This window comes from Salminus brasiliensis, chromosome 18 (assembly GCF_030463535.1).
Source record: "Salminus brasiliensis chromosome 18, fSalBra1.hap2, whole genome shotgun sequence".
Taxonomy (NCBI): Eukaryota; Metazoa; Chordata; class Actinopteri; order Characiformes; family Bryconidae; genus Salminus; species Salminus brasiliensis.
The window spans coordinates 12082214-12095903 of NC_132895.1; the positions used below are offsets into that span (position 1 = coordinate 12082214).

General features: G+C 40.4%; 1 protein-coding gene across 1 annotated transcript in view; it reads left to right on the forward strand.

Annotated features, from left to right (window-relative positions):
* The first annotated feature begins 1356 nt into the window (after positions 1 to 1356).
* rpl17 (ribosomal protein L17) overlaps positions 1357 to 13690 on the forward strand; it is a 324928-nt gene continuing 312594 nt past the window's right edge. The window contains exon 1 of the mRNA XM_072661363.1: positions 1357 to 1361. The gene's annotated coding sequence lies outside the window, so the exon portion shown is untranslated. The remainder of the gene's footprint in view (positions 1362 to 13690) is intronic.

Genomic DNA, 13690 nt, shown 5'->3' on the forward strand with positions numbered 1-13690 from the left:
ACATGAAGGTACTGAATGAATGACTAAGACCAATCTCTTACAAGAGCACTAATCACTAATCTTGCACTTAATAAAAGGTTTGTAATTGTTTGTCTTATTTTTGCATTGTGTATAGGTGGGTCATAATGTAGGATAATTGGGAAATAAGGAAGTCATATAAATGTACATATCTTGTGCTTTAAATGAAGCATGATTTAGATCCAACATGATCTCACAAAAAAGAACAAAAAAGCATAGATTGATTGTTGCAGTTTTTAAAAATACGACCTATGGTTGTTTTTTCACCAGTCCACTGGTGGCACTGTTAAGTAAAATACACACAAACACTCAAACAAATCTGTATGTCATGTACTCAAAGAACTGAAAAGAAAACAACCCTGGGAGATGCCGGAGAAGATCCTGATGTTTAGGAACTTTTAGGAGCTTATAAAAAAGAAATGAATGGAGTGGAGGTTAAGGTGTGGGTTACTGTTAGATTAAGATTAGGTTTAGGTGTAGATTAAGGTGTTTAGATTAGAAGGGAAACCTCTCCTCTTTTAGACCTCACTGCTTCAGCTCCCAAAGTGCTTAGCAGTGATCACCAGACCAACAGCACTAGTGATTAGAGCAAAGGGTAGCCTGCTTGTCCACACTATCTGGCCAACATTGGTGAACAGCTGCAGATTCAGTGTTTCTTCCAGAATCAAGTCCCTGATTATTAACAGGGACCTTTCCCCATTCTGCGGCAGTTACAGTCTCTAGTCTTCGAGGAAAGCTTTCCCGAAGACTTTAGAACATTGCTTAGTTCATTGATTAGTTCTGGATCACAAGCGCCACTCTAACTCATCCCAGTGGTACTGGAAGGAGCTTAATCACTCCAGAGGACCCATTACCACTGTTCTACAGCCCAGTGCTGAGGGGCTTTATATACCTCTAGGCTTTAGACACAGTGACCTTAAGTTCATGTTCAGCTCCTCCAGAACATTCTATTCTATTGGTAATGTAATTTTTTCTGAAAAGATTGTACAAGGTGTGTTTGTAACTGAACACCAACAGTGTCATTTGCAAATGATAAGGTTTGCGCATACAATATAGAGCAGACCAGAACATGTTTCATTAAGACAGACCTGTATGAAATGTATTGATGAGGATGGTAACAGCTGGATGGATGTCGTCTAAATACAGAACATATAGTCAAGTCAAGTCAAGTCAAATTTATTTGTATAGCGCTTTTTACAACTGTTGTTGTCACAAAGCAGCTTTACATAATTAGTACTTAATAAAGGACAGAGACAGAGAAGAAAGAAGAAATAACATGAAGGGTCAAAGACCCCCGTGAGCAAGCCAACGGTGACAGTGGCAAGGAAAAACTCCCTCAGAGCTGGAGGAAGAAACCTTGGGAGGAACCAAGACTCACAAGGGGGACCCATCCTCCTCTGGCCAGACTATTTAAACATTAATGATAAAAATTACCAAAGCAGATACAACAGAAAGTTGATAGTGGTGATATTAATAGTGTCAGACAGGCACGAGTCCATCTAGGTTTCAGCACGGCCACCAAACAGGCAGCAGCGGCAGGCGGGTGAGCCATGGGTGGTGGCGGGTTGGGGGGGACCCGCTGGCAGGACTGGTAGGTGGCAGCTGGTTAGACGCAGGTAGAGGGGACCTCAGCGGGCAATCTTCCAGCAGGTCGGGCTGGGTGGCCATTTACTCGAAGAAGGTAAAGAGAGAAAAGTTAGTTTTAAGAGGAATTTTATGGAGTGCAGAGAATGTTGAGAATCAGCATCTGGGTATGTCTGACGACTCCGGCAGGTGTGATTATCACAGCATAATTAAAAGGAGAGAGCCAGAAGGTAACACGGACACGGGCGTACCCTGAGAACACCAGCATCTATCTGCTCCACCGTCAACAAACCTGAGTAATCGCGTGTAAGCAGCGAGACGACAGCTCCAGCATCTCAGTGTACTACAATTCCCTGGGTCCGCGAACCCCTGGACCTGCAGCCCTTATCTAAGAAACATTAATTACCAAAAGCTAAACTAAACATATATACGTTTTCAGCTTAGATTTAAAGATTGAGACTGTGACTGAGTCCCGAACATTATCTGGAAGGTTATTCCAGAGCTGGGGGGCTTTATAAGAAAAGGCTCTTCCCCCTGCTGAGGTTTTCTGAATTTTGGGAACGAGTAAGAGGCCAGCACCCTGAGATCTAAGTAGTCTTGATGGTTCGTAATATACTATAAGATCCTGCAGGTACTCAGGAGCGAGGCCATGTAGGGCCTTATATGTTAATAGAAGAATTTTGTATTCGATACGGAATTTAACTGGGAGCCAATGAAGTGCTGATAGAACTGGACTGATATGGTCAAATTTTCTAGTTTTAGTAAGGACCCTGGCTGCAGCATTTTGCACCAGCTGAAGTTTATTGAGGTTCCTGCTGGAACAACCTGACAGTAGTGCGTTACAATAATCTAGCCTTGAGGTAATAAAAGCATGTACTAGCTTTTCTGCGTCTTGTAGTGATAAGGAGTTTCTTAGTTTGGAGATGTTCCTAAGCTGCATAAAGGCTGTTCTACTAATATTAGCTATAGAGATAATACTACTAATATTAGCTAATAGAGATGTGTGCTTGTGAAGAACCTTTGAATTTAAATAAGAGCCTTTATATCAAGAGGGGATTCTTTCGACTTTTAAAAGGTTCTTCAGACTCACACCTTTACAAACATGGTTGTTTATGGAACCACAAATGGTAACACTAGGCAGGTTTTGTGGGGTGTTCCTAGTATACAATAATTAGTACCTACCAAAAGTGGTCTGACAGGGTTATGGGTGCCCAAGGTTGATTGATGTGATCCATTGAGGCCCCACCACAGAACTTACAGGACCTCAGATGGGTCAGAGCTGTTGTGGGATATATATATCTATATATATATATATATATATATATATATATATATATATATATATATATATATATATATATAATATTGTATAATGTGTGTTTGTCTTACTGTTGGGTATTAGAACTTATAAGTATTGGATGTTTAGTCTAGTAACTATAAAACACATGTATTATTTACAACCTAGTATCCTGTAAAATGCAACTTTGACCTGAAATACTGTCAGCCAATGAGACAGAGGCTGAAAAGAGATAGTTTGTGCAGTAGAAGTCAAAGGTTAATCTGTAGCTGCCTAATAGTCATCATTAGCCCTATTATCCCTGGTGACTCTTCCTTTTCAGCCATGTTATCATCCACCGGTTGGGTGTGCGTAAGTTTAGAGTGTGTGGTACTCCATTCAGAGCAGATTGTGAAGAAAAAAATGTGAAAAAAAATGTGAAAAATGACGTTACATGTGTAATCTTTTCAACATCGGTTAGGATTAAAAACGGTATGGTGGCCTGGCATTAGTTAGATAGATCTTAAGATTGTTCTTACACTAACTAGGGATATTTTCTGAGTGGGAAACAAAGCACTTTTGAAAGTTCCTCTGTTTGACCTACAAATGTAAATTGTAAATCAAGGCATTATGTCTTAATCTCTGTAACTCATCCTCTTTTATAAAAACAAATAAACGGACAAGCACTGCAGATGTAGAGAAGTGAGCTTACAAAGTATATAACATTCATTTACCATACAGCATGTTTTAAATGTACCAGTGATGTAAAGGATTGTCTTGTACACTTTTTTTGTTTACTCTTGTTTTTTGTTTTACCGTATCTTCTTAACCACCCACCTCTCTTCTTTCATTTAGAGCATGTTTCCTAGACACAGATTAACCAAAGTCCTAGACTTAAAAGGATTTTCAGTGCAGAATCCCCATGGACTATGTAATTTTGTCCAAGACTAGGCTTAATCTGTCCCTGGAAACCTTGTCCTTAAAGTCTTCAAATGTATTGAATCCTATTCAAGTTTCAAGCCAAGAACTCCCATGTAGCCTCTTAAACAGGGGCCTATGCATACAAATTTAAACTCAGGGAACGCAGGATGTCTTCAGAAATAAGCAGCGAATCAAAGTGATCCAAAGTGCTTTTCTTTTGTGATCAGGTACCAGGCTTGCCCAGTCCAGTAGAAAATGGCATCCTTGCTGAGCCCAGTGGGGAAGCAGAAAAACAAAAGCAACACATTCATTTTCTCCAGCCTGCCTTTGTTGAAAATCCACTCACGCAGCGGAGCTTGGTCTCAGTTAAGGGACCATCTGCCATTTTTCACCTTGTCTGACTCTACTGGTAATTGCGTGCTGTTTAGTTCATCCCTACACTGCTGCTGACCCCTCCACCACCCTCACTGTAGACTGGACGCTCCTGCATGTTGATTACAGTGATGATCAGAATGGTTATTCAGCAGTTCATAAACAAGCAGATGAACAGCGGTTCTCCTCTGACCATCGTTGAGGTGGTGAGGGCTGACATTAGAGATGGGAGTCTCCCTTCCCAACAACTCCTCAAAGTTTTCTCTACCTCCCCTGCACAGTGTGGGTTTTGCCATTATTCCAGATGATTTCTGTTCCGCGCACCGTGTAATAAAAAAAGCAGAGAGGAGAGAAAAATCCCAGGATCTAGGGATTGGCGCACAAATCCGCTGCGAGACTTAAAAAGATAAAACTTTGTTGGGGTGAGGCTGGGACTTCCCTGCCGCAGGGTGGACGCTGCAGGCTGTGCTGTAGTGGATTAGGGCCAGTGTGTATGTGTGCTTATGGAGCCAGCGGGGCGCCAGGGTGACCTGTGGATACGGACTGCTCCCAGCTCAGGGTTAATGGCCAGGGGTGAGGAAGACGCTGGGTTTGAGCTCCCGCATTAACACCTATATGAAGAGTAAACACAGCTGAGCTCTGCCAATCCTCCTACCTGTCCTCAGCCGCTCTTATTGAATCTATATGGCATTGCGGCTGTGTGTGTTTGTTTGCTTTCATACATTTTCAGGAATTTGAGAAATTGAGAGAAAAACATGGCTAAGAACATAAAAGTGCAAGTTTCGTATTTTAAAAAAATGAATGAACATGAAAAAATATATGTCTTAAAGCAAATGGAGTTCCATATAATACTACAAGGTTGTACAATAGCAGAAGCCTATTTGGTGAAGTAAAATGCCAGCTGTTATTCTTTTCAGACTATGAGAGACCACACATTACAGTGATGTTCTCACAGGTAGGGGGTGTTCTTATCATCTCTTACACCTATACAGTACCTATATATGTCTAGCAAAGTATATAAACACTATACACATGCTTTGGCTGACAGAGACAAAAATGCTCTTTGTAACGACTTTGTAGGCACTGTTTTTCAGAATTTTCAGATTTTTAATGGCAGAAGCAATTGGGCTTCAATCCAATGAACGTATTCATCTAATTGTGTATGAAGATTTGTGTCTATGTGTACACCTGGATAACTAGTAGCAAGTAAGGAGTATGCATGCTGGGGATGGTGTCCAGACTTTGTCTTAGTCAAAGCCAAAATATCAGATCACTTTTTGTTAGGTTTATCAGTACTCAGATGCAGGATGTAGGGAATAGGGAGCCGTTTAGGATTTAGCCTGTTTTTTATCTGTAACACCAATGTCTGATTGAACAGTATTTTCAGTGTGTCGTACAATGGAACAAATTGGAAATGAACACTGAAAACATGATCTTGTTGGACCATTTCCACAACCCATTACAACACACCACATTATTAACCAGCAACTGGTACCAAAACAAAGCTAGTCAGCGAAAGCTTTTAAAAACTGGAGCAATTTGTGCATGACTAGTTGATACTGCTATGAAAAGCCAACCAATCCAAAAGTCTTCTTCAGCAAATAGTTTTATTACTGATACACTGTCAATTGTTCGGTAGTATTTCAAAGCCCTGTTACAGAAGCCACTTAAAGCATAAAAACAGCACCTTTTTCACTTAGTTTAGTTTCAACCCTCCATACAAAGTGCTGCTTTAGTGCAGTGTTGCAACATATTTTACACCACTTTTATGTTTCTCTGCATGTCTGCATGCTGTAAAAAGCAGCATTTTGGAATAATGTAATCAGCTCCTCCTGCTGGTGGAATGAAAATGAAAGGCCCAAGCTCCTGCAAACATATATAACAATGAAAAAGTAGCCAAAGTAGGACAAGTTCATCAACAGATCAGATCTGTAGTGTCCTAAACGGCTCTGACCCTCTAAGTCAGGGATTGGGTGGAAGAGGTTAAAATTTATTGGCTTCCAAAACAGGCAGGTGGAGCTCATTATCTTATTATTGAAGCGGCCAGAAAGTCATAACTTATGGCATATTATCAATAAAAGGTGTTTTTGAAATTTTGGACTGTATGGTTTGTCATAATCAGTTTCTGCCCAATTTATGTCATGCATGGGTGTCACCGCCTCACATGCGTACACCACACTACAATTATGACCATAGAAAACATGGATGTCGTGCTTCCATTCCTTTCTGTTCTATAGAAATAAAGCCACCACCATGTTGTCGGATTTGCAACCAAAGTCTGCGCAGAAGAGACCAGAGGTGGAGCCAGGCTCGCCTACTTCTTTAGTAGATCCGCCCCCTTCTCCAAAACCAAGCATATCTCAGATCGTCTTCATTGAGCTTACAGTGCAGAAGCAGAGCGGATTCTGGATTCCCAGTTTGTCCAGTCAGTGTAGTGTTTGAACAGTAAAAGTACAGCTCATGTAAGTTCAGCTACAACTCAGCTACTCCATGTAACAGAAAGAGCACAATGCAGATCCTGCAGGCAACTCTCTTAGCCAGGGCTGTCAATCACTTATTTTCTTAGTGTATCCCCGCCTCATTACAATCTAGCAGATTAACTGAGGGAGAATAGAAAATGTGCCAATATTAGCACTGGAAAAACTAACTGCTGCAATTAGACACCGGAGATGGAAAGACGGTTTAGAGGAGAAAAATAGTTGGGCTGTTTTGCCATTGAAACATATGCAGATTTGTGGAGCTACATATCATACCACTACCATCCAGCAGAGGCGCTAGACCTGTGGTTGCATTACTTCTGAGAGAGATGTTGTGCGGTCCATGTTTTCTACAGTCTACAGTCCATGTTTTATAGTCCAAGATTAATAAATAATGAGCAAATTCTATGTTTACTTTTAGCCTGTATGTATAGTGTAACAGTCTGCGTTGAAGAAGCCTTAGGCTGACTGTGCTTCTCCTCATGACAATAGTCTTCTCATGCACTTCAGCCACATGCTGAAAAATGTTGACTGATGTGATATTCTTGGATATTCTCGGAAGGCGTGCTGAGTCAAGATATATCTGGAAGATCTCTTTTTCTCCCCGATTAAAACCAGCTTTATAAAGTGAAACTATTTCAAGTGTCATAGTAAAAAGCCCACAGTTTGCTCTGTGTATTTTTTTCTCCTGCACTGCCAAACAGAAAAGCTTTTAACTGAGCTGCTATCAAAATCTCCTCTTGATTTTTTTTACAAGTGTTTACAAGCTGTGTGAAGGTTTTTTGGAATCTGGGTTTTGAAAGAAATTTGATAGTGTTATGATGTTCTCACCAGGAGAGGTTTTGAAACAGCACAGCAAGCCGGCACACCAGCGATTCAACAGTTTTGACAGTTTTACACTAATCTTTTAATAGATGTTTGGACACTTGAAGCTGACTCTTTAACAAAAGGAGTTCTAAGAGGGTAGAGGCCTGTGTGCTGAGTACGTTTATGAAGACTTTTCCAAAAGTCGAGTCTATAATCCACAGCTGGGGGTAAAATAAGCTGATAAGATGAGGGTGTTAGCAACCAAGAACATAGGGCCTCATTCGCCAATAACTTACTAAGAATTTTCTTGAATTTGTTTTTTGAGAAAAGTCTTTTAAAAAGTCTACGGCACAATCATGATATGTTTTCGAACCACAGAATTGTTCCCAGCTAATGATGGATCCTATTGTCCCAAATAAGAAATAAATCCCAAATAAAAATAGCTGCATAAGTGGGTCTTAAGAATGGTTGGTGAATGGAAAATAGAAATCGCAAGCTGACTACCAGGACTTCATGAAGAGACAATGGCACAAACAAAACTTCATGTTCCCACTAAAAAGTGAAGATTTCTAAATAGCATTTGGCTTATGAGCAACGTTTTGGGGGAAATATCATTCATTTGTATATAAACCTTACATCATGTGAAGGTTCTTCAATCATCATGTTAAGTCCTGTAGACTCCTGAACATAACATTGTTTTATCAGCTTGATGCTACTAGTTACTTTTGATCAAATTATGCTAATAAACATGATTTCTGATGTTTTCCAAACTCCTCCAGTGAAAATGACACACTCAGCTGTAGTGTGTAGACTCCAAACAGGAAATGTGAATAATTCACTGTAAAAGAGCTCTGAAACATCACCAACTCATAATTGGGGCAGCCGTGACCTGAAGGTTAGAGAAGTGTCCATGTGAGTGGAAAGGTTGTCTGTTCAATCCCCTGAACAGACAGGACTTGACTGAAGCGTCCTTGAGCAAGGCACACGGAGGCATGTGTGCTTGCTGTTCCCTAGTGTGTGTGTGTGTGTGTGTGTGTGTGTGTTCACTGATGGGTTAAAAGTGGAGGACAAATTCTTATGTGTGCACAAATGTCAGTTTAGTGGTTCTTTCCTCGTAAAACAGCTTTGTGGCTTGGATTCCATGAGATGCTGGACACATTTCTATGAGCTTCTGGTCCATGTTAAAATGATGCCATCAATCAATTTCTGCAGGTTTTCAGAAGCACTTTCATGCCGTGAATCTCAGGTTCCCCCTAGGTACTCTACACATGCATGTCTTTATAGATTGGATTACTTGTAGTGAGCATGTAGACAGAGATTTTTGAGTAGCTTGTACATATAAACACCTCCTATTTGGACAGGACTACTCTAAAAATAAAGGTGCTATAAAAGGTTCTTTAAGTGACACTATAGAAGAACCACTTTCAGTTCTTTATATAACCATTTTTATAATGGAACAATGTATAAAATGTATAAATAACCTTTATATCAAGAGATGTATGGAGGCGCTCTAGGAGGCTTTTAGTTTTGTTGTCAACGGCACAGATACCTTGGGACGTTTAAGTCTGTGACAAACCTTCGGAAGACAAGCCAAAAGATTCTTTGGAGGAGCGGCGCTTCTGGCAGGGCTTTAATCCATAATCGGAATGAATTCAATCAGATTGGAGAAAATCTTTAAATGTAAAAATAGGCAATAAGGCATTTCTCTCTGCAGCACTGCTGCTCACTGAATTTTTCTTGTTTTTTTCTTTATTGCACTATTCTGAGTGTAGAGACTCTAGAGACTGTTGTGCTGAAATTCTCAGGAGATCAGTAGTCATAGAAATACACAATGCTCGTGTCTCAATAGTTTTCCATTTCTTCTGATGCTTCTTTTCTTTCCCTCCTGTGTCTATAATAGAGATCTGTTAGGCTACATTCACACAGCAGGTAAAAATGGCCCAAATCTGAGATTATTTGTCATATGTGACGCAGATGTGTTTTCTGTGTGAATCTGACATTTTCAATTCCGATTTGAGCCACTTTCATATGTGGTATTGCGACTCAATCTAAACAGCCAGATCTGAATCGATGCGACATTTACGTCAGTCCAACTCGACATTAGTCCTAAATTCGCACTGAGGAGAAGAAAAAATGGACAACAGCAGTGAAGGAGGTAAACGTCCTCATCAATGTTTGGGGTGATGTCTCTGTTCACACTAAATGACAAAAAACACTGATTTTTTTAAAGAAATGGCTAAACCGCTAAGACAAGGTGGGACATAGCTGCAGTGTCAGTAGAAAATAAAAAACAAAAATGAAGTTTGATGAAAAATGTAATCAAGGGCGTAAAACAAAAAAGTGGGCGTGGCAATGTGCTTCTATTACAGCAAGCTCAAACACAATCTCGATGATAAGCCCAGCTGTTAGCCACTGGAAGTCTGGATTAGCTCCTGTGTTGCAGGCAGAGATGAATCTGAAACTTCACGTGAAGCATTGCTCTTCAAATGCCGTATATAGGTCGCATTAAAAAGATGACTTGGACAGCCCAAAAAATTGAAAATTGAATTTGGACCAATTTATCTGCTGTGTGAAGTGACCTGGCCTTGTCCAGTAGTGTCTGTCAGGAAGCGGATGGTGGGCAAAAACTGCAGGGTTTTGAAAGCTGGCTAATCAGCATCAGGTGAATTGAGTGTAATGAGCTGAGAGCGGAGTGGCAAAGTGCATTTCCTGCTGCCTCGAGTGACCACAAACACAGCAGTGTTAGAAACAGCTGTCTGTTAGGCGAGCTTCTATTTATTTTCCATCATAAATGAATGAAAATATTACCAGGCATATCTGGTGAATGTTTCTTTGACTGATTTATGAGAAGAGTTCTCGAACTGTTGGTTATTTTCTAGGCTATTACTTCAGTTTGATGAAGCCAGCCAGTTTCCCCACTTCATCAGTTATGAAGCAGTTTGGTCAAGATACATCTCTAGTATTTAGGACATCCTAAAATATCATTGAATGACCAAAACACAAAAATAAGAATTAATATTTAATATTTCTTTCCTTCCAAATATTCAATAATCCAATTCACTCGTTAGTACTCTCCCCATCAAACCTAATGCTCCTGACACTGATAGGGTGAGGACTGACACATGCCTCCTCCGACTCATGCGTAACCAGCCACCGCCTCTTTTTTTGCCAGGACGCTCAGAAGACGCTGCCAGGTACCCAGCTCTGACTGGTACATCAACTAGCAGACATGATGCCGACTGTGCTCTTCTGTGCTCCGGCTGCTGATGGCAGGAAGTGAGACACAGGAGTCGAATCAGCAAAACCTCTGGTCAAAATACATAAATAGGAATAAATATTTAAAACTGTGTCCCAATATATTTAAACATACTGTTTATAAATGGGTTTCTTAATAGGTTCATTAGTAAAGTCATGGTAATTCACCACAGGGGTAAAATGGTTTCTCACACGGGCAGTGAACACTGTATTAGGGTTGGGCTGTGTAATGGTAATACTCTTTACCGTGGTATTTAAAATATTGTCCGGTATCTTGAAACCAGGACAGTATTTCAAAATGACGACGTGTCTGATGTGTCAGATTTCTGTTTTGGCCCAAATAAGCTCATTCCTCCATGTGTATTTAGGAGAGCCACAGGGCGGGGGCTCTGTGGGAGCTCAGTGATTGATGATGTCACGCTCTGAAAACAGGTGGGAGACAAAACCCAGGCCCACCGTAGTTGTGAGTTTACGACGCGCTGAGTTCATTTGTCAAGCAAGTCAAGCAAACCTGGAGGCCAAATGTGCTTGAAAACGTCTGAAAATACTCATAAGACCATTCCCTCGACTCTGTGCTCTCAAGTGAGCCTCGGTTAGCTGGAGCACGGGGTGCAGTGGGGTTTAACGTGCTGGCTAACTTATCTAGCTAAGCACAGTTCGATAGTTTTAGCAGACTACAAGCCAAAAATGGACAATTGCCTCTCCGTTTCTCCCAACACCACAGGCTCGACTTCGAAGTTTTTATCATCAACACCTGTGTCCAGAGTTTAGCAGTTAGTCAACAGTCTGATACTCGGTGGAGCTGTAGTCGAGCTAGTGTAGTGTATATACATTGGCTCTGCGGGTATTTATAGATCTAAAGGAATGGTATGGAGTCGAGAGACAATATGGTGAGGCCCATGGGTTAGCCTTAAATGGGAGAGCATGAACCATTCCCAGGCCTAATTTGGTAAAGCGATACATGAACTGAACAAACATAGTATGTTTGATTTGATTTACACCCCTCATGGAGCTAAACAGTGACATCCTATATATGGAAATAGTGCAACAATACATGACCTGAAGAAGGGTATAAAATGTGAGATGCTCCTCTGTCTAGGGAGAGAGAGCAAAGGGGCACTGAGACTTGGCAGGCTCTCTCCACACTGTACTTTTGAATAAAATGTTTCATCATTGCAATTGAAAGACAGTGGTTACGAGTCTCCTTTCAAGAAGAAGTCCTTCCAAGAACACCATGACACTAGCTAAGCAAAGGCTAGCTAGTTTGCTAGCTAGGAGAGAGCTAGTTAGCTAGCTAGCAAGAGAGCTACAGATCCAAAACCATGGAGAAAACACTGTAATTTCAGCTTTCTGTGCTTTTAACAGTGGTCGCTCGACCTGAGTCTTTCTTGTTCAGCTGTTTGTAAGCACTAAGTATTTGCAGTTGTTGACTGATGGTTGAACATTTACTGAATGGCATATATAAAATTGTACTTGTCCACTTAGTTTTTCACTCTGAGCAAACTGAACTTTGTATTTGATCACTTATCAGTTTTAAAACAAGGCAGGTTGAGGTGGTACAGAGGTGGCTAGCTACTTGTGCATTGTTCCAATTTTGGCAAATGCTTACTGTGACTGTTGACATCTTTTGAAATCCAGTTTATATACTGCAGATTAATTTGTCCCCAAAACTGAAATGAATTGAGACGTTTTTTGAGTGTATTCAGGAATATTGCATTGCGTTTGCTTTTTTTTCATTGATAAATTACACTTCTGTAGGACAAGCTGAGCCCAGCCTTTTTTTCACATCAGGCACCACCTCATATACATGTAGTTCTGCTGTAGCTGCTTTTGTAAAACCAGAGATGTTCAGGTAGAGAAAGCAGAGAGATTTCTGATCTGAAATTAATGTAATTCCACTCACATTGTGGCGGAGAGAGGAGAACACAGTGTGAAAGGTGCAGTAGGAAGTACAAAATGTTAGGAAGCTCCATGTCTGAAGAATGGAGCAGCGCTAAGCATGAGATGTCCATGATGATGAGTGGTATTAAACTTAGAAAGGGGAAGGGTTTGAAGGCATCACTGCAGTTTAAAACAAGTTATAAAAGTACTGTTAAACAACCCTTTACAGTCAGTCTACTGTTAGTATTTCCCCCTACTAATTCTGAAACCCCAAGATCTTTGAAATTGCAACTGAATTGCAACCAAAAGATTGATATTCTTTATGATTACTCCCACCACACACATCACATCACATCATACACAAGACTTTACACTGCACATTTCACAATTATTATTACTATTATTATTATTATTATTATTATTATTATGACCTCCTGATCAGTTATACAGCACAATGTTGAACTTATGCTGTTCCACCAATACCTGATTTAAGAGTTTTATGGTAACAGCACATACAGGGGTGTGCTAAGATATTTTATTCTTAAAAGATAATGTCAATATAAAATGCTAAATGTAAAATATGAGTGCTGATGTTCACATTTAAATGTTTGCTAAATATAAAATACAGTGGATTGTGATGAGTAATTAGACTAACTTTCTCTAAACTGACAGACTTCAGCTTTGGTCTTTGGTTTCACTCTTTCTCCTTTTTTCTGTAGGTCCAAACAATAACATCAGCTTCAGACTGCAATAACCAAATGTAAAGTGACCATCAAACAAAGGAGAGAGGGTGAGGGAGAGAGGGGGAGAGGGAGGGAGCGAGAGACCCAAACAGACTTTGACAGAGGGAAAAAAATGACACTGAATAAAGTGAAATCTGTGAGTGGGAGGATGAGAACACCTCAGATGAGGAAACGCACACTGAAAATAAAACGAAAGGCAGCTGAATGGTAGGTCTAGCAGTAATAACGAGGGACATTCAAATATGACAGTGCATAGGATCTCCACTTGTGCTATGAAGTGCAGCCAGTTGAAATAACTACAAATAATTTAGGTAAAATTTATAGTTATCTAAACTAACCTTTCTGTAAAAGCATTG